The following is a 24,285-nucleotide window of genomic DNA, read 5'->3' as shown; positions in this document are numbered from 1 at the left end:
TGTATCTCCCCAGTACATTTTCATCAATTAAAAACCTTTAATTGCTTAGTATAGATTCTAAATCCAGAAGGGACCACTGAGATCATCTAGTCTGACCTCCAGCATAATGCACTTTTTTTTTTTAACTGAACAGATTGAGCTACTGGAGTCTAGTATGAGGAGGGAATGATCGAAAATATTTATGTTCCAATTCAGGGCTTGACTTTGTATGTTACTATGTACCCCCGTGATGCTGATAAGTGTTGAGGACACAACACCTTGCAAGAGGCATTCAGAATTGAGCCTTAAATTTGACAGTCTGATCTCTGTTTGTGTCAATGACTACTTCAAATACAGCATGGCAAAGATATTTTTCTGCACTTTCAGAAGTAGATTTTTAAAGTTGGGGAACATTTCAGAACTGTCCAAATTGAAATTTTATAATACCACTTTTCATAAGACAGGTTATGTTTTAATAATATCATGCAAATGAAGGTCCGGATCCTGGAAGCCACTACATGTGAGCCAACATCTGCTTTAAACCAGGGCCACACTGAAGTCTGTTGAGTGCTTTGTAGTATAGGAGCTCAAAAAAGTCAGAATTTTTTAATCACAGGAAAATCTGTTCACATAACAGGGATAAAAAATATGCTGCATCTCAACCTCTCTTTTTATAGCACCTTGCACAATGGGGGCCCAGAATTCATTTAAGAGTTATACAATGTAAACAAAAAAAACAAAACCACCCCACCAATAAGGTATATATTTCAGCAGGAAAAATGCTAACATTCTGGTTTGAACTACAGTAATTATACTAAAGCTTTATGTATGTGTAGTATATTTAAAGCACCCTGAAAATACTACTTTTTCCCATGCAGGCTATAGTCAGATCAACAATTACATACAGAAAATACAGGATGTGCAATTGTGAATTATGAGGCTATAAATCTATTGATTGGATTCAGATGACATCAAACCCAGAGAGAACAGCTTGAGTTGTTTGTGTAAGCACTAGGACTCTACAGTGGAATTATAGATCCATCATTCAAAATTTTAATTTTATATGATACATGGGTATGATTCTCTAATCTGTTCTTTTCCTCCCTAGAATGAAGCTTCTTCTTTCTCCTTGCTATTGATGGATGCAATGCTTTTCTGTGATTTGTAGATTTTCTTAATTAGCAGATGTGGCTTCACAGTAATGAAGTATTTATTTTTATACACAGGCCATGAAATTTTTAATCCTGTAATCAATGTCTATTGTACATTTCATGCTTGCCTTTGTAGTGGTCATGTACATAAAGATTCAATAATCTCTTACAAACTGACCTTAGCATTGTGATGAACATAAACTGGTATTTATAAAAAACTTAAGATTGAGAATTGTCATCTGTGATCTTGCGTGTGTGTTGCCAAGATAATGTGGAATGGTATCCTCTTGCTTGTGTTATGTAAATTTTACAATGTAAATCATTGTAGTAACAATTTTTGACTGTTCTAACCTGTGTGCAATACTCTTTGAACCTTAAGTGTTTCTATATTTCTATTTCTTTAAACTTTTCATCCTTAACCTTTTTGCATGTTCTTTCAAAAAATAAATGCAAGTGTTAAAATTGTCAAAAGCACCCAAAGTGACTGATTTTCAAGAGACTTGAGCCTAAGTTCCATTTTCAAAACTGATGTAGGTGCTGAGGAGCCTAAATCACCTAGGCACATAGGTGCTGGAACTGGGCATGCTGCCTCACCCACAGGCTTGAAGTAGACGACATCATATACAGAGGGTTTACAGTTTAGTTCTCTCAGCACCCCCACTATACAAATTAGTCCAGCACCCCTGCTTAGGTGCATTAAAACTTTCACTCATTTTTCATTCAACTCCATATTAACAAATCCCTAATTGTTTTTTCTCCATGCCTTTATGGTCCCCTTTTGTCTTCAGACTTCCATTTTCTCTGATCTTTTATTTCCCTTATTTGTACCAAATGTGATTCACTGTCCTCTAGAGATGCTCTTACAGTCAAGCTCCTCAGGTTCCTCTGCATGGATACTATGAATATTTTGCTTTATTGTTTCTCCTCCCCAAGAACTGGAGGAGGCGGCGGTGGCGGCAAGGTACTGAGCATGCCAAATATGGGCTTCTTGGATCAAAAAAGTTCTCAGAATAGCATCTTTGCTTTGACTAATTGGGAAAAAAGCCCTCCTACTTTGTTAAATAGGAAAGGAAACAACAACAAACAACAACTGTGCCTTGGTAACAAATTTGCCAAACAATAGTGCAAAAGGCTAGCATATAAAAAGGAGAATCCACCACTTCTTAGAGAGAAATAGTCCATTGAATTAAGTCTCCAAAAAGGATCCACCAGGAAACAAATCTTGCTGTGCAACAGAGAGGTCCAATGGAGGTCTCAAAGCCTGCCCTTGGCAAGAGAGGAGTGCTGCCAGCTGCCTTCTTATGGTGAGTTCAACAGAAGTGGCTTGGTACTACTTACTCAGAGGAAAAAGCAAACACTATAAGTTGAGCCTGAAGGTAGAAAGCCACAGAAAGTCCACTCATTCTAACTCTCTAGCAGGAGTTCAGGGAAAGGCCCAACTGGTCATTTTACGTCTTTACTGTCTGTGACCACACCACACCTCGGGGGCAGGGGAACACGGGGATTTGGCTGGCTGGCTGAAGAAAGGGAATAGTGCTTTATGGCTGGGGAGGGGAGAGACAGAGGCAAACTGCTGCAAAAAGGGACAAAAGGCAACACTGACTCATCCCCTCGAATCTTGGTGGCTGGAAGAATCAGCCCATGCGGTGAAGCCCCCTTTCACATGGAGCAGGCTGAGGGAGCACCCACCATCCCTCCCCTTTAAGTGGTGAAATACCAGGTTTGGTTAAGACCTGCTTTGGGCATGGCACTAGCCACCCCTTTTTAGTGGGGCTGGGAAGGAATTTTTCCCTTCCCACCAGATTGGCTTAGGTGGATTTGGGTTTGTTTTGCCTTTCCCACAGTGGTTTAAGGAGGGGTCTGTTCAAGTATGGCATGAAGAGAGGTAGGCTACATGTCACAATTCATTATATAAATGGGGCAGATGCCCCGTGTAGGTACTTCATAGAGAAGGTATGCAGTGACTGGATAAATGGCTTGGTAAAGGACTTTAAAAAGGACGTGTTGGTTAAAGGAGTGTGTTGGGGGGAGAGATGGGGACTCCTATGACTGCTATGGCAGGGTGCACACACCCCTTTCTTATAGCCCACTTTAACCCTCCTACAAGGGGGGTGCATTGTAAGGTCACAGCAATGGGTTGGCTGGGGAACCTGGATGGACAAAGAGGGGAGGGTGGCAGAAGCCCCCCCTAAAGTTATTGAATGAGCATGGAGTTACCTACACTGTACACTTATCTGCCAGGTAGTCCCAGATATCTAATAATCAAGTTGCAGCTACCTTCACTGAAACAGCCCATTTTTCTGAGCAATTACTATGCTAAGAGGACACCAGCTTACTCAACTTCGATGAAAATCTGAGATACAGTAGGTGAGCAAACAACTGAACTGAGCTTGTCTGATAAGTTTTCAGTATTCAGCATAGAACACTGTTCTGTTAGCTAGATTTATCTGGACTTTGAATCTTTAAACCATAATGCTTTCATGATCTCATCTAAAATTTTTAACACTCTATGGGCAACCTACATCCTGCAGTATAGAAAACTTGAGGGTTAATATCCTATATTACTTGCCTGATATGTACCCATTTATGACTCTCTTTTAAAAGGAAATAATGGTCCTGAAAATTGTATATAAAACCTCCAAATTACCTTCTGGGAAAAATAATTTAATACGGAAGAACCAAAACTTCCATTGTATAATTTATGAGAACCTGGCATTTTACTTAAGCTGATAAACATTTTAATATATATTTGTGTACATGGCTTTTAATATCTGTTTCTGTACTTGGTTGTAGTACAGTTTATGTCTTTCACCCAATCTTTAATAAAATAAAGCTAGTTTATTAAACCAAAGCTTCTAAATTTAAATGTTCAGAAGTATCAGTTCCTCTTTCTTACAGTAACAATCAATGCATGAGGTCAGTTTGCAATAACACAGTTTCTACATATTTAAAACTTTCCTATCTATATATAAAGGTAATAATTGGAGATATACCAATCTCCTAGAACTGGAAGGGACCTTGAAAGGTCATTGGAGTCCAGCCCCCTGCCTTCACTAGCAGGACCAATTTTTGCCCCAGATCCCTAAGTGGCCCCCTCAAGGATTCAACTCACAACTCTGGGTTTAGTAGGCCAATGCTCAAACCACTGAGCTATCCCTCACACTTTACAAACACACTTTACAAACATGCATTTTCCGATAATGAATTTTCTGCACAACTAAATTTTAGCTTATTTTTAAATCAAGGATCAAGTGCATCACCCCTTGACTGTCCTACAGCAATGCAACACACCTGGGCATGAAGACTTTAGCACTTAGGAAAACTCCTATTGGTACAGAATGCTGCAGCAAGTCTCCTCAGCAACACAGGTTACTGTGAACACATCAAACCTGCACACTGCTCTTTACACTGGCTTCCCATTGAATATCAAATCAAGTTCAAGCTCCGAGTCCTCAGCTTCAAGATGCTGATGGGCCTTGGCCCAGAGTATCTAAAATATCAGCTAAAGCTCTTAGATGAAGACCATGGGTGAGAACTCATCTGGCACAATGAAACTCTACAATAAAGATAAAGCTCATCTTTGCAGGATACAGAGCTTTCTCAAGAGCTGGCCCAAGATTGTGGAATGAACTCCCACAGGAACTAAGGACTATCACAAGCCTCAGCATCTTCTGCTCTAAGTGCACGATGCATTTATTTGAATCGTGCACTCTTTAACATCAATATATAGTTCTATGGGTACACACGTATGCATGTGCTTGTGTATTTACACTTCTGGATTTTTTTAAAATACGTAACTGTCCATTGCACACTTCTTTCCCTGGAGAGAGGATGGAAGAGCAAACATGTGGCAGATGTTAGTCACCTTATTTAAGGCACTACTGGAAGGTTCTCAGATACTACAGTGATGCATGTGGTATAAGAATATATAGAACAGAATAAATTACTTTAAAAACAGATCAAAGTTATTCAAAACCCAGTGAAAGATCACTTTTAATTTAACCTATATTGCTTTCCTAAACTCAGTATTAGGGTATCTATCAGTTTAATAACATCATCAGTGTGCTAGTAGAGCTTTGTAGATTAATAAAAACAAGACAGCCTCAGTCAAAACATCAGACGTACACAACATATGAATGTTGGGAAAGAGGGTGGGTAGGAGGCAACAAAAAAGCATTGTGACTCAGCAGTGTGATAGGCATGGCATGGATTTTCTTTCTAGGTCATGGTATAAATATCTATTTATACATACACACACTATGATTATATCAATTCAAATGGGTAATGTATTTGAGACTGGTATCTTTCCTACTACCTGTTTTTCTCCAAATTATAACCTAGAAAGACCATGTAATATAGCTATTGCAAAGACAGGTAAGAGAATGCTTAAAAAGGTGAACAAATACAAATCAAGTCTGGAGAATATGCATCCTAGGGAGTTAAATTTAATTAAATATTAAATGTATTGAACCACTGATTAAGAAATGGGGAGTATAACGAGGTAAATAATCAAGTAATTCTTTAATTTTTCTTTGAGAATTGTCTGCCAACAAAATCAAGATGTGTTCACAGATAATTTGTGATCAGTATAAGAGGTAAAATTCAAATAATTCAACATAGATCATTCTCCAAGCTCTATTTCGAAGTGTAATTTCAATCTCTAGTCAGATAATAGAACAAATATGAAGTGAACAAATGGAAAAATGAGCAATAAGCAGCATGGCTATAAGCATGTCTTATTGTGCCTCAATTGCATTACAAAAATGATTCATGTTAGATTGACTATGAACACTGTCACAGATGTAAAGCTGACTGAAGGATAGTAATAAGAAACATTATATTGAATTGGTGGACGACATATCTGATGGGATGGTGAAGTGCTGGGTATGATTTTATTTCAGTTTTTCATTAAAGTGCTGAGAGAAGGAGTAAATTTCACATTAATTAATTCCACAAATACAATTGAGGAAAAAAAGATACAAAGGGACCTTAAGGCTACAAATACACAAACATACTTTTAAAAACAAACAAATATTTGACTTGTAAGATACCAGCAAATCCATCTGCAAGAAAATGAAAAAAATAATCAGTTATTCAAAAGGGAGGAAAATCATTGTAAAGTAGTAATTCTGAAAGGGAGGTAGGAGTGTTAGTAGTCAGCAAGTGAGGCAGGAGTGTGCAAGGGATGCGACAGTGAAAAATAGTCAACAGCATATTGAAAGGCATTACATCACTGACAGGACAAGCAAAATTCCCTGTCTATTTGGTTCTGGGAAGACAGCCCTGGATTACTGCACATCTGGTATCTCATTACTAGAAAGATGTAGCAAAGTTGGATGGAGTTCAGAAAAAAGAAATAAATATGAATGTGGAAAGACTGATTTATGAAGAAAGATTAAAAAAGCGAACAGCCACATTAGCCCTAGTACTCATTGTGAATACACAAGTGAGGGCAAGTAGTCTTCTGCATCTCCACACCTGGGTCCCTAACTTAGGGGATCACAGTACTGCTTATTTTTACACATCTGGGGGGATACCCATCCCTCCAAAGGAGTGAGGGTGCGGGTGGAATGAAGCAAGAGAGGCTATGACCTCACTCTACAGATTGGTTGGTGGAGATGGCTGGAGCTATAGGATGGTAGAGCTTGCCCAGTTCCCATGTGCACTAAGTATCTGACAAAGTATAATCCTTCCCCCCGCCTAAATGCCACAATCTTTCTTCTGCCTGTCCCAGACCACCCATCCTGTCCCCCAACACCAGCAACACTCTCCTGCCACCCCAGATCCCACCACACAACAACCCCCACCACATATATTCTCCAGATAACTGGCTTCTGCACAGAATTGTTCTAGGAAAATGTATCAAAGTGTTGGCATATCTGGGCCAGATAATTGCAACAGGTAAATATTATGCATCTGCAAGTGTGCATTTTGCAATACATCATTTTCTTAAAGCACAATACCGGCCCTGTGTCAGAATGTGAATATTGCACTGATCATTTTTAGATCTACAAAACTTAGTGTTGTGTGTGAACTGCAGTTGCAATATCTTCAGTATTCTATGCCTGGATAGGAATTTATTTCCTTTCATTTTAGCTTAATGGTAAAGCCTGAAAGAGTTATCAATCCTTTTGGAATTATGAGTCTTGAAACAGAGCGAGGGAATTTAAAGGATCTAAGGAAACTAAAATGAAATACATTATCTCCAGCACTGGGTTTATTGCTATTGTTCTAAAATAATACTCCTGACATTTATATGATTATAAATAATTGTCAGCAATTGATATTCTGACTGCTACAGTAATTAAAAATCTATGCAGCAAATATGTTAACATAGCATTATATCTGAGGATTTAAACATACAAAAGTCAAGGGGGATTGATTCTGTACTCTTATGCTAGTTTTATGCTGGTGCAACTCAGTTGAGGTAAGCAGTTACACGAGCATAAAATTGTTTTAAGAGTATAAAAGTCAGGAATTGTCACTATCATTCCCAAGTCCCATGGTAATGGTGCCTTGATTCTCTTATTTATGAAGTAGAATTTTTACCATATCAGATATTAAATCTGAAATAGTCTTAGGCTACCCAGAGCATGGAACTGCCAAAATCTGACCCTTTCCTATCCCAAAAGACATTGTAGTACACATGCCTTTTGCAAGCCTTCTTCACTGGGATGAATTTCACCCAGCAAAAGTCTTGCTCACCTCGCTCTGGCCACTTCCGTATTTACTTTATACCGTCTTAGAACTTGTCTATACAACTATTTAGTTCATAGAAAGCTGGAGTGTAAATTAATCTTGCACTTAACCTGCTGCACACTAAGTGTCTGTGCAGACCCTCACACTGTACACCAAAAGTTCCCAAGTGCACTTTAATCTACTCCTGTTTCAAAGCATTCTACAGAAGTGTGTCTGCAGCAGGCTACTCCAAGGTAGATTTTCATCCTTGCTTGTGGCAAACTAATGTGTTCATTTAGACATGCCCTTAGCCTCACATCCACTTAGTGACATGTAATTTGCACATCACTTTTGGGAAAGTTTAGCTGGTATAACTGACATACTAAAGAGAAGGATGTGGCAAGAAATGCAACAAGAGCATAATATTTAAAATAGAGAGTGGGTGGGTGAGGAAACATCTTTTATTGTACTAACTTCTGTTGTACTTACAGAGCTCTTTTTCACATCTCATGAAAGCGGGTGTTCACTATCTTAGAATTCCTTAGATTTGTGCCAGATGTGAATGACAAAGATAATCAAAGCAATGGAATGCAAAGCATATGAACAAAGGCTGAAGGAAATGGGTACGTTTAGTTTGGAGAAGAGGAGATTAGGGGGTGGGGGGGAACATGACAGCAGTCTTCAAATACTTGAAAGGCTGCCATAAAAAAGATGGAGAAAAATTTCTCTTGTCAGAGAGGGCAGGACAAGAAGCAGTAGATTAAAACTACAGCATATCAGATTCAGATTAAGTTTTAGGAAAAACTTCCTAACTGTTAAAACAGTAGGACATTGGAAGAAACTGCCTAGGGAAATTGTGGAAGCTTCTTTCCTGAGCTTTTCAAAGAGAGGCTGGAAAGCTATCTGTCTTGGATGGTTTAGACACAACAGATCCTCCATCTTTGCAGGCGGTTAGATTAGATGACCCTTTCAGTCCCTTCTAACCCTATGGTTCTATGATTATTTATGTTGAATGGCTATATATCTTTGCTGAAATAATGAGAATTTGAAATCAAGTTCTACTGACGCGGTGTCAAAAAATAAAGAAATACTGCTCTTCAGTGATGGAGAGGCAAATTGTGTTGGCATATAAATTCTATGCTCTGCCCTCTCCTCATGCTCTGAGTTTGGAGAGAAGTGGTCATTCCTGCTATAGTAACCAAGCTGCCATGGATACAATCTCATGAGACCCATGGGAGTTAAACACGGTTTCAAGGGAAGCTGGGTGTGTACAACTGAAGGTAGAATTTGTCTTAAAAGGAAATACATTGCAAAACTTTATTTCAATTTCTAATGGGGCAGTTTACATCTAGGTCAGCAACCATCTTTTTTTGTTTGAAGTGACCTCTGAGATGAAGACTAGTTCTATGCCAAGAGGAAGGTAACATTTTGTCATTTAGGAATTTTATTCTCTCTGAACATGAGTAAGCTTTTTCAATGCCTGTAAATTCCTCTCTAAGGAAGATTTTAGACAAGGTTAGTCAAGGTTTCATGCTTGAGCTTCGTTCATAAAATGGTGAAAACAAATATAAATATCTGTACAAAGATATTTCATGCCTTAATTCTAATTGATGAATGCTAATAATGCTATTGGCGGCAGAGGCTTCCTTTCAGCTGAAGAGAGTGAAAGAATTGCTAAGATGCTAAACACAAGTATGCTGTCACAGCTATCTAGACTTGGAATAAGAGGATTCCAGTTTTCTGTTTTATTAGGCTGATTATCTTAAAACAGAGCAAATGTACATCTCCTGATTTAAAATAACCCTTTTCCAAATAGCCATTATGTCAATACCACCGCAAATGAAGATATTGTACATTTTATAGGCATGCAGATTCAGCTGAAGCTATACACAGTGCACCACTCGAGTGGTGCACAAATTGACAGCCAATTTCAATTAGCTATTCAAGCTGTGAGCTCCAGCAAAATATACTGGGTAATGCAATAAAGTGACTGATCAAATGGTCAGACAGCGCTATTGATCTCAACCTGTAAAATCTTCACCAATAAAGCGGTGGGATGGGGGAGCAGCTTCCAGAACACAACACATAACTGCACAGTTCTATCAATAGTGCAACACCCGCACCAATCATATTCTACCATATATTTTCCTCCCACCAAAAATGCACTACATTTATATTTCAGCTATTGTACCATAAGGAATGTCATGTGTGGCTATAAAATCCCAATAACGATACTGGAGAGAAACAAAGGTAGATTATTTCTGGAAGAGGGAATCTGCTCTGGCTACAAACAAAAGAAAAGCTGTTCCTGTTACAAAAAGACACAGAATCATGCCTTCAGAATGTTTCTACTGACAGAAAGGTGTTGTGAATTTAAAAGGAATAACCAAGTACGGTGCTGCTGCCTTTGCTTACAGGCCGTGAGAATGGTGCAGACATTTATGCTACTCTAGAATTTGCTTTTGGAGCACTGCACTGTTGGAGATTACTACAGTGTACAATAAGACTCCAAAAATATTTCTGAAATCTTCTAAAGTCCAGTGCAACAAAAACTGACAAATACCACTTCTATAGTCTCATCTGAAACAGCACAGTATGAGGAATCAGTTTCTAAGGACATTCAAATCTGATCTGTGCTGCAAATGTTTGTTTCACACTAGTTAGTGAAACCACGGCGGTTTTTAAAATCAGTGTTAAAGTTATGTATCAGAGGGGTAGCCGTGTTAGTCTGGATCTGTAAAAGCAACAAAGAATCCTGTGGCACCTTATAGACTAACAGACGTTTTGCAGCATGAGCTTTCGTGGGTGAATACCCACTTCTTCGGATGCAAGAGACTTGCATCCGAAGAAGTGGGTATTCACCCACGAAAGCTCATGCTGCAAAACGTCTGTTAGTCTATAAGGTGCCACAGGATTCTTTGTTGCTGTTAAAGTTATGTTTTCTGAAAAAGCATATCCAACGTGAAAGTTTCCAAAGCAGGCCAGTTTATCTGTGGCCCGCTACATCCTCAGTAGGTTTCCAATTCCTAGTAGAATCTCCCAACACAATGATTATACGAGTAATATCACAGTCTTAGCTGACTGCGCTTGTTTGTTAGCTTAGATATTTATTCAGTGCTCATGGGCAATGGCTTGCTGCTAGGATTGCCAGTTTTGGTTGGATGTATTCCTGGAGATTTAATCACATGACATAATCTAATTAAAGATTAATCTTTAATTCCTGGAGAGTCCAGGCCAATTCTGGAGAGGTGGCAACTCTTCTTGCTGCTGATCTCAAATACTGAAGTACATGTACCGTAAACACATCCTTGCTGAATTACTGTAATTGTTGCATAAGTTCTGTAGCTAATTTTATTCAAAATCAGTGTTAAACTCACATTTTGCACAAAATGGAACAGAAAATGAAAGCTACTAATATCTTGTATTTACTATAGGACTGTCTCTCCATAAAGTCCCCAAAGCACTTCCTAAACCATTTAGAAGATTCTCTCAGACACCCTTGTAGTAATATCTACATTCTCAGAAGTGCCCTCTTATTCTGCGTGCCCATTTTTTGATGCCTTTAGCCTGATTTTCAGGAGCTACTGGACACCCACAGCTACCACAGACTTCAATTAAAATTTTAGGTGCCCAGCACTTAAGAAAACCAGGTCCAAGGGCTTTGTCTGAGCTTGGATGGAGGGGAGAGGAGGTCCACATGTAGCAGTTCCAGCTTCCCGATTCAGAGCGACCTGGAACCAGTGAAAGTTAGGTTCCTAATACACACCAAGTCTGCCCTCCATCCCCCAAATTCCCCTGGTTTAGAGTTGGTGGCTGGTGTAGCATTGCAGAGGTAGGTTGCCTGTTCATTTTCAGGAGCAGTTTTGGGAGTTACAGCAAAGGAACTAAGGGGAAGGAGGGACAGAATTTATTGACTGGAGGAGGGGGAAGAGCCCCAAATTAATTAGCTGGCTGACTGATCTTATTTGGTACAAATTTTTTTTAGAAACAATCTAGGAGTAAGAATCTAATTACCAGCCCCAGCCCCACCATTTGGGCACCAGCTGCCAGTGTCTATGAGAACGTGATCCTCCATGATGTTGTCTCAACTTCTACATTGCAAGATCAGGCCTTCATAAAAGTAGTACATTTACCAAATTTAATTATTGGGGAGGAGGGGAAGAGATAATTCTTTATTCTGACAAAACACCTATTTTTGTCATAATAGAATGTCAGTTATGTTCATCTGAGTTTATTTTATCCTCCAGTGAGAAAATAAAGGCTAGTGAAGAAAAATGTTGCTGAGCTAAATTGAATTTAGGCTATTTTAAAATAAAACTGAATTATTAATTAAATCTTATATGCTGTTGGGCATAAAATAAAATAGATTCAGAGAATAACGGAATCTTTCTAATGTGGGGTACATGGGCATTACCAAGAATACAAGTTTGAGAAAAAAATCTAAACAGCATTGTGCTGCATTTAGCTCAATATAAAAGTGTCTCTGCATTAATTTAAAAGTTATTTTGCATTAAGGAATGCAAAAGCATGAAGCACTAGATACACATTTTAACAATGAGGGATGAATTAAAAAAATTAAATGGTCTATTTCCAGAATAGAGTAGGGTTTGTATGAGTTCCTCGTCCTGCGCCTCAATTGTATGCTGTAGGTATTCTTGCAAGCTTATTGTATATGTCTGATGAGAAATTTGGCATCTGAGGGCAATCTTAGAAAATGTGTGTGGTTATCCACACCCAGAAAATACTGGGGATGTCTGGATTCATTTTTAAGTGATAACCAGTATGTAGGAGAAAGTGGATGACTATTTTCCCCTGGAATTCTCCCCAGAAGAGTGTGCCATATGGAGATGTCAGGGACTTTGGAATTCCAATTTCCATTTATATTTTATATGTAGTGACTAGACTGTTTATCTCATTTAGGGCTCCCTAAATTCTGGATGTTAGGTCTTGCTGTTTGCATTAGCCTTTTCTATTCATTTTCAAGTTTGGACAGGAGTGGTGGTATATTTCCCTAACTAGATCACTGCCTGAATTATGTTGCATTGTATTTGACAACCAAATGACTTGTCATCATTAGTTATGACAAACTGTTTTAATTTATGCCCCACGTTCATGCTGCATCAGACAGATGCAACATAGTGTATGCAGTTAGATGCTACCTGGTGTTCTTGAAAGCAAAGTGATAACCAGTATGTAGTATGTAACTCCTCTTTTACCCAAATTGGAGATCTGAACACATTGCTAAAAATACAAATGACTGACAGTTTTATTATTATTATTAATAATAATAAAACTATGTTCTCTCAGATGTCCATAAGGGAAACCATTTTCAAACAAACCATTTTGGCCAAATCCTGCCCTGTGTTATAAAAGCCTTGCTCCCCTCCTCTCCCAATACATTCATGTAGGTGCCCCTATATGTGCACCCAACTGCTGCAGCTCCCACTACAAAAAAAATCAAGAGTTTGTCTTTTATCTTGCTTCTCTTCACAGTGGGAGGTTAAGTGTTAGTGGGGAAAAGGCAGAAGATTAAATTTGGAGTCTGGAGTTATATAGAAGTAATGGGTTCCTAGCATGAAGGAGAAGAGAGAAGAGAAAGATTATAGTTCTTGAATACAGTGGTGAAAGCTAAAAAATTACACTACAATGGACAAGTGATTGTCCCCAATTAAATAGGCGTTCCTTTTGTAAAAACAGGAAATTTAAAAAAAATTCTTGAGACTAAATTTAATACAATACTCCACTGAATAAAACAAGAGGAAAAATTGTTGTCAATGCATTGTGTGTGTATTTCTTTTTAAATCTTCATTTAAAAAAATTCTGGAAAAGGCCAATGTTTAAAATTTCACCACCATTCATCAACACGTCCATAAAAAAAAATCACTGTAGATCCTTGGCACTCCACATTAACTCTCTAATACTGTCTCAAATAAGTAGAAATTATTGCCATCCATTAGACTAAATGGATGTGTGACAGAATAAAGTTAACAGGGAAATGTATTAAATTTGAGTGCTGTCTAAGTTAACAGGCAGGGAGCTAAATTCTGATTGAGACATTCAGCAAGAATCAACTACTAAGCATGTTCAACTACCCATTTAAGCATGTGCACTATGGGCAAAATTCACCCCATGCCACAGTTCACCATTGGATACCCATTTAAACCTTTTGAAGCCTTAACTTGTGCTGTCCCTCTATGGGGCAAATTTCACCCTACATGAATTACTCTTCTTTTAACATTTGATGTAATTACAATGAAAGGATTCCCAGAAAAAAAAAGTGTCACTATAGTTCAGCCATTTTAAATTCATGTTCACATAGCTGGATAGCCTCTTCATATTTTGATCTTAACAGAAGTTACGAATGGACATATAGCATGCTGCTAAGAAGCCAGCTAACCACACTCACACAGCCCATTCCTCCTGAACACTACTATTTACCGGAAACCAGACAGAAATGAGAAACTATCTAGGTTTTTATAATGCATTAATCTGAGCACCACCTTGGTAAGCTGTGGCCAATGAAGATTCCAACGTACAAAGATCAAATGTGAATTAGCACTCACTGGCCACTCAACAAACTTGTCTTTATCAGTAGCAGACTAGGAGATAGTGGTGAATCAGGGTCTACTCAAAGCTGGGCAGACCTAGATACTGATCATCAGCTAGGAGACTAAACTTTCTCTGCCAATGAAGACATTAAATCCACTACAGAAAGAAACTATTAACAACTGAAGTTTTAGATCTGAACATGATTATATAATGTTTTCCCAAAATATTTAGGGATTAAGAAAAATAAATGGAAAATAATTTCTTGGGACGATTCATAAACCATCTTCAAAAGGGACACTAGTATGATAATGTGGTGTAGTGCAGAAGGTTTCAGTGGAATCTACTTTCCATTGGACAACGTGGACATGAATTAGGTATCTTATAGTTAGTGCTAGCAGGGACTACCCGGGGCAGTTACAGCACAACACTTTAGCAGGTACTGCAGCTTACACCCCCATAGTCCAGACAGCAGGGCCACAAACAATCCCTTACACTTCCGTATGACATTTGACTTTGACTGTGTATTTAATTAAGAAACTAGAATGATACAAAATTAACATGGCACACATGAAATAGATTAAATATTTGCTGAGCGGTCTCAAAATGCAATTGGTATCAAACAGGTTTGCTTCTATTGGATCCCACAAGGGTTCTTGGCCCTACACTATTTGATGTTTTTATCAATGACCTGAAAAATGAAACCATTATCAATAGTTTGCAGAGGATACAAATATTAAAGAAGTAGGTAAATAATGAAGAGGACCAGTCATGTATAGAGAGATCTGGATAGCTTAGAATGCCACATTAAATCAAACAATACATAACTACGTTTAGCTGTATTAAAGTGTGTAACTAAGAACAAGATCTGTAGGCCATACTTGAAAAAGAGACGGGCCTATCTTGGCAAGCAGTGAAAGAAAAAGAGTTGGAGGTTACTACGGATAATCAGCTGAACATGAGCTCCCAGTGAGAGTCTGTGGCCAGAAGGGCCAATGCAATTCCTGGATATATAAATGGGGGAATAGCAAGTAAAAAAAGAAGAGGTTCTCTGTATTTGGTACTGGTGTGACTGCTGCTGCAATACTCTGTCCAATTCAGGTATACACACTTCAAGAAGATGTTGCTAAACTGTCGAGGGTTCAGAGAAGGAAGGGCCATGAGAATGTTTAAAGAATTGGAAAACATGCCTTATAGTGCAACACTCAGGGAAGCCAAACTATAAAAGAGGATTAAAAGGTGACATGATATTTGACCTTAAAGCAAGGTGGAGTGAGCAGTTCCTCACTGCCTTAGCAAGCAACCTGTTTTCTCTGTTTTTATTTAAATTTCTTTGCAATAGAACATTGTTCTGAATTCTATCTTCCAGCAACAGAATCCATGTTTTTATCTAACTTCCTTGAGTGCCCGCTGCAAACATAAGAGTTTCAAACTCACCCTCCCACTTTCCTCGAGTTTCTTTGATTAAGATGTTAACACAAATTAAACAAACTAAAGTCCAGCCCAAACATTTCCCCCCATTTTGGCTGTTATAATCTTTGAACTGCTCAGCCCAAACCCTAGCTTCTTCTAAAGAGAGGCCATTCCACCACCCTTATATCTAGGGCATGTTAAATGAGCTACACCTTCCACAGTGAGTCACTAGAGCTCATATAGCATCTGACGGCAGGGAATCCATATGAGTAGATCCTGAGAAAAACCCAACCTCCCTTTAAGTATTTATACCAATTCATATACACACACACACGGTGGTAATATGAATTACAAAGCCATGTAATAAATTGCATTTAGCATGCACTTTTGACCACCTCACTTGTACCAACTATTTCACCAGTACTTAGTATAGTATTTAAAATTTTTGAGCAGTTTGAAATTGCCAACATTTTATGCAACAACCTGCCACAGATATATTTCCTTCTTCTTCTTCCAACAAATGTTGAGTGCATGTCTGTATTTCTTTACTAAATTGAATAAAAACATTCAGATCTCTCCAAAGCTTAGGGCAATTACTGTGTATATTTAAGCTAACCTATCAAAAGAACTTTAAGTGGCCATTATTAGAAGATGAACATACTACTCAATAAATAATATATTTATGCTCTTTTAATCATAGATATGCATTTTCTTTGTTAGAATACCATTAGAATGATCCATGATGATTTGGATTTAACATTATTGGAAAGAGAACATGTTAAGGGACAGCTTTACCATTAAAACAATTTAAAAGCTGAAGAGACAATTGGATTTCTATTGTTGGAGAGAATGTCTGGGTTTCATTAGTAGCTATAGACATATTTTCAGTATTATAGAGACTCAAATGTGCTAATCAATATCCACTGTATCTGGCAACTAACAACAATCCTGAGTCAAGAAAGCATCCTGCTTCAGAGCAGTATTTAAGTTATGTACTGAGCTTTAAGATCTATGGGTATTAAGCATTTAAGTCAACTGGATTAAAGAGCCCTCCTGAATCAGGTCCCATATTATAACATGTCCATAACATGGAAAAAATTCAAGTAATTACATTCCATAATACTTGGGAAAATATAAATAGGCTATTGTAGGAACATTTAGAAAGTATAGATGATAGAAAGAAACTTAAAAAAAATCAGATAATTATGGGAGTGAGGTGGGTTTTAGAAGCAACCTTTAATTTCATGTGAAGGCTATTTGTCCTAAAAGAAGGGGACATACCAGGATTTAAAAGCACAATCAGCAGTCATAAATTAGCAACAAAAGAAACATAAGGAAGACTAACATCTGGAAAGAAATGGCATAATCACAATACGATACAGAGAACAAAAATAAGCTATAGGTGACAGAATCCTACAACTCATTCTGGATGACAATAAAAAACAGCTTTTAGGGTATCCTTAGGACTCAAGATGTAGGTATATAAACCCATTAATGTTAATGGGTATTATTTCCCAAAATCCCTGTGTCAATACAAATATTTACCTCTTTGAGGGATAAAATGAAAAGTTCTGTCTAACCGCAGAATATAGTAATCTCTTCACTAGGATTTCACACAAATTGCAGGTCACTTAGGCTTAGATATTTAATTATAAAAAACATAACATTGTCAAGTGAAAGATGAGGATTCCAGATTAGATTCCTCATATTTGACTTTATAGATGCAACATTTAAAAAGAGGAAGAATCAGTAAAATAATCACATCCATACTCAATGAAAAAAATCCACCAAGTTTCTTAATCATGTACAAGCTGAAAAATACTATTTGCTAAAGCCTAAAATAATTGTAATCTCTTTGCTAGCAACGTTATTCAGTTTCCCCCTCCTTGAATATAATTGCAAACTATCCAATACTTGGTAGTGGATAATTTAACTAAATATAAAAATTGCCAACATTTCAGTGTCAGTTGTCTCCAAAAACAGAAAAATAAATGACATGACTTAACATGCCCAATGAAATTATTTCTATTAGTAAGCAGATGAGGTCAAGTATCAACTCCTATCCAATTTCCTAAAAAGCTACAAATCCATTTAAGGAAACAGAATAATCACGATCAGCTAGACAGACAAAAATATTAATACAATAGCTGACACTCATATGCAAGTCAACTGTTATTATGAAAGCACTCAGAATATAAATACCCCAAATAGTGAAGAGACAAAAGATAAAACAAGTGAAACAGTGACTCAGTGTAACAATCAATAGAAAATCATCTATGTCAATTATTTTTTTCTAAGAGCAGTCTTGCATAGATGACTAGATGATAAATGAGTGTTTACACATTCTAGGATAGAAGAGAAATTTGAAGGGACAAAAATAAAAAAAAAGTATGAAGAAAAATCTGAATATTTTGTTCCCAAAAGGAAAAATCATAGGTTGGCATGCAGACCTGGACACCCCCCCTCCATCCCCCATAAAACAAATGAAAAAAAACCTCAAAAACACAAATCCTCTGCCCCCAAAAACGTGCAATATAACCTCCTCAACAATTTGATGTAACCCTACATTAAATAAAATTAAGACAAATAGCCTCTTATAGCATAGCCTTTATACTCCAGATTAAGGTCCTTCACTATTTAGAAATCCCTATAATATCTAGGACAAGAAAAAAAAAATCAGGCTCTGATCCTGTAAATATTTACAAATGAACTGAATTTTACACACTGCAAATAGTTGTATGGCCCTCACTGAAACATGTGTGTAAAGTTAAGCATATGTACCTCTTAGAAGAATCAGGGCCCAATTGGCACCATTAGTTTTTAAATACATTTCCTTTCCTTGTTTAAATTATGTTTAAAATGCTTTCCAAAAATTAGTTTGGGGAGGAGATTTTCAAAGGGCAAGAGGACGGTTAGAGGCCCAACACCCATTGAAAGTCAATGGGAGTTGGAAGTAATTTCTGCCTTTGAAAAATCTTCTATATGGTTATGGAAAATAAGAGAGCAAGACATTTTCATTGTCATTACATTGTGTCAGACATCAGAGAAGGAATCTATTTGCAACATTTCATTTCTCATCATTAAGTCATATTTGACACTGAGGGACAGAAAGGCTTAAATACAGCAAGATTTAAAAAAAAAAAAAAACACACACTAGCCAAACTCATTCAAATCAAGTTTCAGAGCAGTAGTCATGATAGTCTGTATCCACAAAAACAATGAGGAGTCCAGTGGCATCTTAAAGACTAAGGGATTTATTTGGGCATAAGCTTTCGTGGGTTAAAAAACCCGCTTCAGATGCATGGAGTGAAAGTTAGAGATGAAGGTGTAATTATAACATGAAGAGAAGGGAAGTTACCTTACAACTGGAGAACCAGTGTTGACAGGGCCAATTAAATCAGGGTGGATGTGGTCCACTCATAATAAATAAGATGTCACTAGCAAGAGAGGGAAAATTGCTTTTGTAGTGAGCCAGCCACTCCCAGTCATTATTCAAGGCCAAATTAATGGTGTTAAATTTGCAAATGAACTGCAGCTCTGCAGTTTCTTTGCAGTCTGTTTTTGAAGTTTTCTTTGTTGAAGAATGGCTACTTTTAAATGTGCTATAGAATGTCCAGGAAGACTGAAGTGTTCTCCTACTGGCTTTTGTATGTTACCATTCCTGATGTGTGTGTCCATTTATTCTTTTACATAGAGACTGTCCAGTTTCACCAATGTACATGGCAGAGGGGCATTGCTGGCACATGATGGCATATATCATATTAGTAGATGTGCAGGTGAATGAGCCCCTGCACATGGGGTAGCTCATGTGGTTGGGTCCTATGATGGTATTGATAGAGTAGATATGGGCACAGAGTGGCCAACAGGGTTTGTTACATGAATTGGATACTGAGTTAGTGTTTTTGTGGTGTGTAGTTGCTGGCAAGTATTTGCTTCAGGTCGGGGGGGCTGTCTGTATGTGAGGATTGGCCTGCCTCCCAAGGTCTGTGAGAGTGAGGGATTGTTTTCCAGGATCGGTTTTAGATCATTGAATAAAGTGTAGGTATGTAGGCAAACGGTTCAACATGAAGTTCCAGCCTAATGTGAATTAGAACAGCACAGTCATTAACTTTTCAAAAAACGAACTGTAGAATGGAAAATCTGACTGGATCCTTCATTATGGAAGTGCTACTGCAATCATAGGAATAAAGGACAAAAAGAATACGAGTTCAGGAAACCAGCAATTTAATAGGAAAAAGGTCCAAGAAGCATCTTATGTCTTGTAGAAACTGTCAGTTAAAATGTCATCTTTAACATTGCCTATCATCTAATGGACTATGAAAGGTAAGGAAGGGAAACTCAAGGTTAAAGAGATCTTAGAGCTACTGATTTGAGCCAAATTAAAAGAGTTTGATCATAACATAGCATGGAATTGTGGATCCCCTGGTTTAAAACCAACCAACCAGGGCCCTCTTGACAATTTTAAATGGAAAAATAAATCCTGTCCTTTGGAATAACATCTCTGAATGTTTTATAGGAACTCCGTGTACATGTTCATTCATATACATAAACTCATAATAGACAGTCCAGGAGCGGGCAGATTTGTTCAGATTTTAAGAAAATTCTTCCCCTATTTTTAGAACCATTCTGAAGTGTTCAGATAATGTTTTCTTCATTTCCAGGTTCATCTTGAAGCCAATTCAATGGGCACTAAAAAAGGGCTTTTTCGTGGTAATCCAGCTGGGACTAAAAATAAATGTGCTGGCTCAAGAAAAATGAGTAATTCAGTTACATTTGGCATAAGAATTCAGCCTGAAGCTTTTGATCATTGAAAGAAGCCACTGGAACTTTTTTAGTGTTCCATAAAGTGGGAGAAGGATTGTCAGGAGAATAACAGGAATATTGGGGGGGGGTCTTTGAATGTTAAGATTTAAAAGTTAAATTTGTGTAGTCCTGCCAGATTCCAAATGGAATCTGCATGTTAGCTAACATGACTTAGCAGCAACAGCTCGTCCTTTGTATTGTTTAGGTCTTGGACACAGTGGCACTGTGCAGATACAGTGGCAAACATATAGGAATGTGTTACTTAAGTTTGCTCTCTATGCTTGGCAGAATGCAATGTGGCAGAAGCAAGCATATTGCATAGAATTTGGGGTTGGGACTGACTTTCCCTATGGGAACCTTGAACTCCACAGAGTTAGTTATAAAGATGTGAGATGAAATCCCAGCCCCACTGAAGCCAATGAAAATTGTGCCATTGATTTCAGTAAGGCCAGTATTTCACCCATGCCTTCTGGGTCTGTCCAATTCCAAGCTAAGCATTTTCAAACCCCTTTCTCCCTCACATTTTTACAGGTTAGTGGCTTGTCAGCACACACTGGAAAGCTAAATCTTACACTTGCATGCTATACAATATTGTACACTTTATTAGGAGGACTGAAATATAAGAGCAATTTGTGCAACATGGAAACATGCCCCACAATCCACTACAATCTCTTCTTTCCTCACCCCCCTCTACATTAATCTTGCACATGGCCTAAATCTCTGAATTTCTAGGTCTCTGCTGAATTTTCAGCAATTTATTGTTAGTCCTATTAACTTACAAAAAATTGTAGTCTAACAGCCCATATAGATTTAAGGCTTTTGTTCATGGCTATTATGAATATGATGGGGGTATGTATACTAAGGTCTTATGTAATTGTCTCAAACAAACTCTTCAGTGTCAAAATGCACATAATGAAATATGTACTGTAGAATATGCCAATCATTAAGGCTGAGCTCAAGATGTTACACAGCTAATTACTACTCAGTTTAGGCTGCAACAATTATAGATGTTGAAACTTGCCTTCTTTCTATAACCTTCTGTATTTATACAAGAATACTGAATTTCAAAAATAATCTGAACATTTTGCTGAGCATTCTAAAAATTTTTGTCATGACAATAAATTTCAAGTTTAAATGGTTTAAATCTAGCATGGTGGCTGAATTCAAACACTGTTTATGAAGAGACTACTATTACTGCCAATAACACATTAATTTAAAGTATGTTTCTTACCCTTTGAGAGACTATGAAGGAAAGATTACAGAAAAAAACACTGTTTTGATTGAATATTATCTAGAAAGTTGTTTGCTGTGTTTTATAGCCTTCAAGTTTCAATCTCTTTGTAAAAAAGAGTACATGGCAACATAACCTAATGAAAATGTTCTCAGTCACAGATGCTATAAAGGAGTATCTGGGGATTCATTTGCAAATCCCTGATAAGAGTCAGGGAAGAAGAGAGTTAGACCCTACAGTGGATCTCAGTTAAAATTGCTTAACTTTTAATGGAGAGACTTTCATGACAAACCAATTGTTCTACTGAAAATGCCAGATGCTGCTGTGTTTTCATTTCTGCAACAGATTGTAAAAACACTTACCTGAAAAAGCCTGGCACACTGCAGGAAATTCTAGAACACCATGCGGCTCCTCTTCTCCCCACAATTTACCTTTTCACAGTAAAACAGTGGGTTTGCCACTATTTAAGTCTGAGATAAGTATCTCAGTTTGTTCTGCAAATTTATGGCAAGATGTCCATCACTCCCATTCTGGGAGAGTGAATGAACTAAGAAGAGGACCAGAGAGAAGTGCGAAAGAAAAACAGATCTATTTTTTTTTAAATGGGACTTTCAGTTGCATGGTAATGAGTGAAGAATCCAATAATACATCACTAACTCCCACTACAGAGGTTGTTAGTATACTTGAGCTATTTGAAGAATTAATCTGAGAAAATAATGCACATGGATCCTGCATCCCCATTATCTTATGAACTATGTGTACTTTGAAAGCACTATGATGCCAATATTCCTGCTTTTTAGTTCTTTATACTTCAGTCATCTGAATACAGAACAAAGATGTATAGTTTCATGAGTGATGGATCCATTTAATTGTGGTGCAAACTGTTCTGATGATACAATAGACTTCTAAGCATTTTCTGAACCGATCATACTGAAAGCCAACAGACAACAACAATGATGAATTCACACTAGTAATCAGATCATATATGAAAAACTGTTCATCAAGAAATCAGGTATGCATTATTAAAGACTGTTTGGGGACAGCATTTTTAAAAATCTCAGGCTCTGGTGTCTGCTTTGGAAACATCTCTATAAACCATGCATTCCATGATCGAGTTCTCGGAATGGCAAAAGGAGAACTCTGTCCATCTTCCATATCTCACTGCGTTTGCAAGATAATTCCTGGTAGCTCTGCCAAGCAGTTTGCCATTTGAGAGCATTCAGTGACATGGAGAATATAGATGCAGATCACAGGCACAATTTACTATGATGATTTTGAATTTGAAAAATTAAATTTTAAGAATTTGCAGCCTACATAAGCATTTAGTTATATGCTATTTATTACTGCTTCTTTCTATTTAATATTTGATACATAATCACCATGTATGTATCAAGATAATATTTCAGCAGCATTAGTTTTTATTTTCGAAGGATAAGTAATATATTTCAAATGGCAAAATTAAAGTTAATTGATGCACTTGTAATAGTAACTATATATTGAGAACTATGAAATTGTTAGAAAAAATGAAATTGCAAATGAGCATTACTTAAATTCTAAAGAATAGCTAAAATAAAAAGACTTTCAAGTTGCCTGTTGTATTTATTCATGTGTATGTTATTCTAAGAATGTCAGAAATTGCATTTGATTGTCAGATGTTCAAAAAAAGTAGTAGTCCTACTGGAAATCTCCAGTTACTGGGGCATCCAGCGGTCAATAAAACAAAGACCTAAAAATTATCTATTCATATGTACTTCCACATCAATAAGACTCCACAGGAGGCCTGGATAACTGACAACCAGTTCTTATTAGAATTGTCTCAACTGTCGGAGCTTTCTCTCTCTCTCGAACAAGTCAAAAACTCAAGAGACTGACAGTATTTGATGATTTTTTGGTAACAGTTCCCACCTGGGAGAAATGCACCTACTGTTAGGTTTCATTGACAACATGAAATTTCAGCTTGGTTCAACTAAACAATTGCAAACTTGGCCCCACCTTTTGGGTTTGCATAATTGGAAAAAAACAAAAAACACCCTCCTTCCTTCCATATTCTGACAGCTGCTCTCTCCTAGCCAACAAATCTCATTACTTTTAAAATTCTCCTGTAGGAAGCCTGGTGACCTGTATCTTTTCCCTCTTTTGCCATGTATTCAGGAGGAGGAATGATTAGTTCCCTTTCATTTCTCAAGATCTGTAGGGAGCCATGGTTGTCACTCTGCCTCTATCCCAAAGAGAGAATATGGGTTGTTCAACCCCAACTGTCAACAAGGTCTGCCAAGATCCTGTTCTGCATGAAAGGAGAAATTGCTGTGAAGAAGATTCTGTTCTTCATTGAGCTATTCAGCTTGTTCAAGATCTCAGCCCTACCATTCAGCTGATTCAGGAACAGATTGACATTTTTCAAAAGAAAGTCACTTTTCATAAATGGCCTTTATGCAAAAAAACTTTAGAAAATATCTTTAAAATCATTTTTAAATACAAAGCAAT

The 24,285-nt window shown here is 37.4% G+C and overlaps 1 protein-coding gene and 1 long non-coding RNA gene across 6 annotated transcripts in view; one reads left to right on the top strand and one right to left on the bottom strand.

The window, feature by feature from the left end:
- Positions 1-961, top strand: part of LOC120407018 — a 90,523-nt gene extending 89,562 nt beyond the window's left edge. The window contains exon 5 of the long non-coding RNA XR_005599741.1: positions 858-961. This is a non-coding gene — a long non-coding RNA (uncharacterized LOC120407018). The remainder of the gene's footprint in view (positions 1-857) is intronic.
- The window catches only part of SGCZ (sarcoglycan zeta), a 491,213-nt gene that overhangs the window by 382,476 nt on the left and 84,452 nt on the right, over positions 1-24,285 (bottom strand). The window lies entirely within an intron of this gene.

The sequence above is a fragment of the Mauremys reevesii genome, linkage group 5, assembly GCF_016161935.1.
Source record: "Mauremys reevesii isolate NIE-2019 linkage group 5, ASM1616193v1, whole genome shotgun sequence".
In the NCBI taxonomy this organism is placed as follows: Eukaryota; Metazoa; Chordata; order Testudines; family Geoemydidae; genus Mauremys; species Mauremys reevesii.
This window is presented reverse-complemented; position numbering and strand designations above follow the sequence as displayed.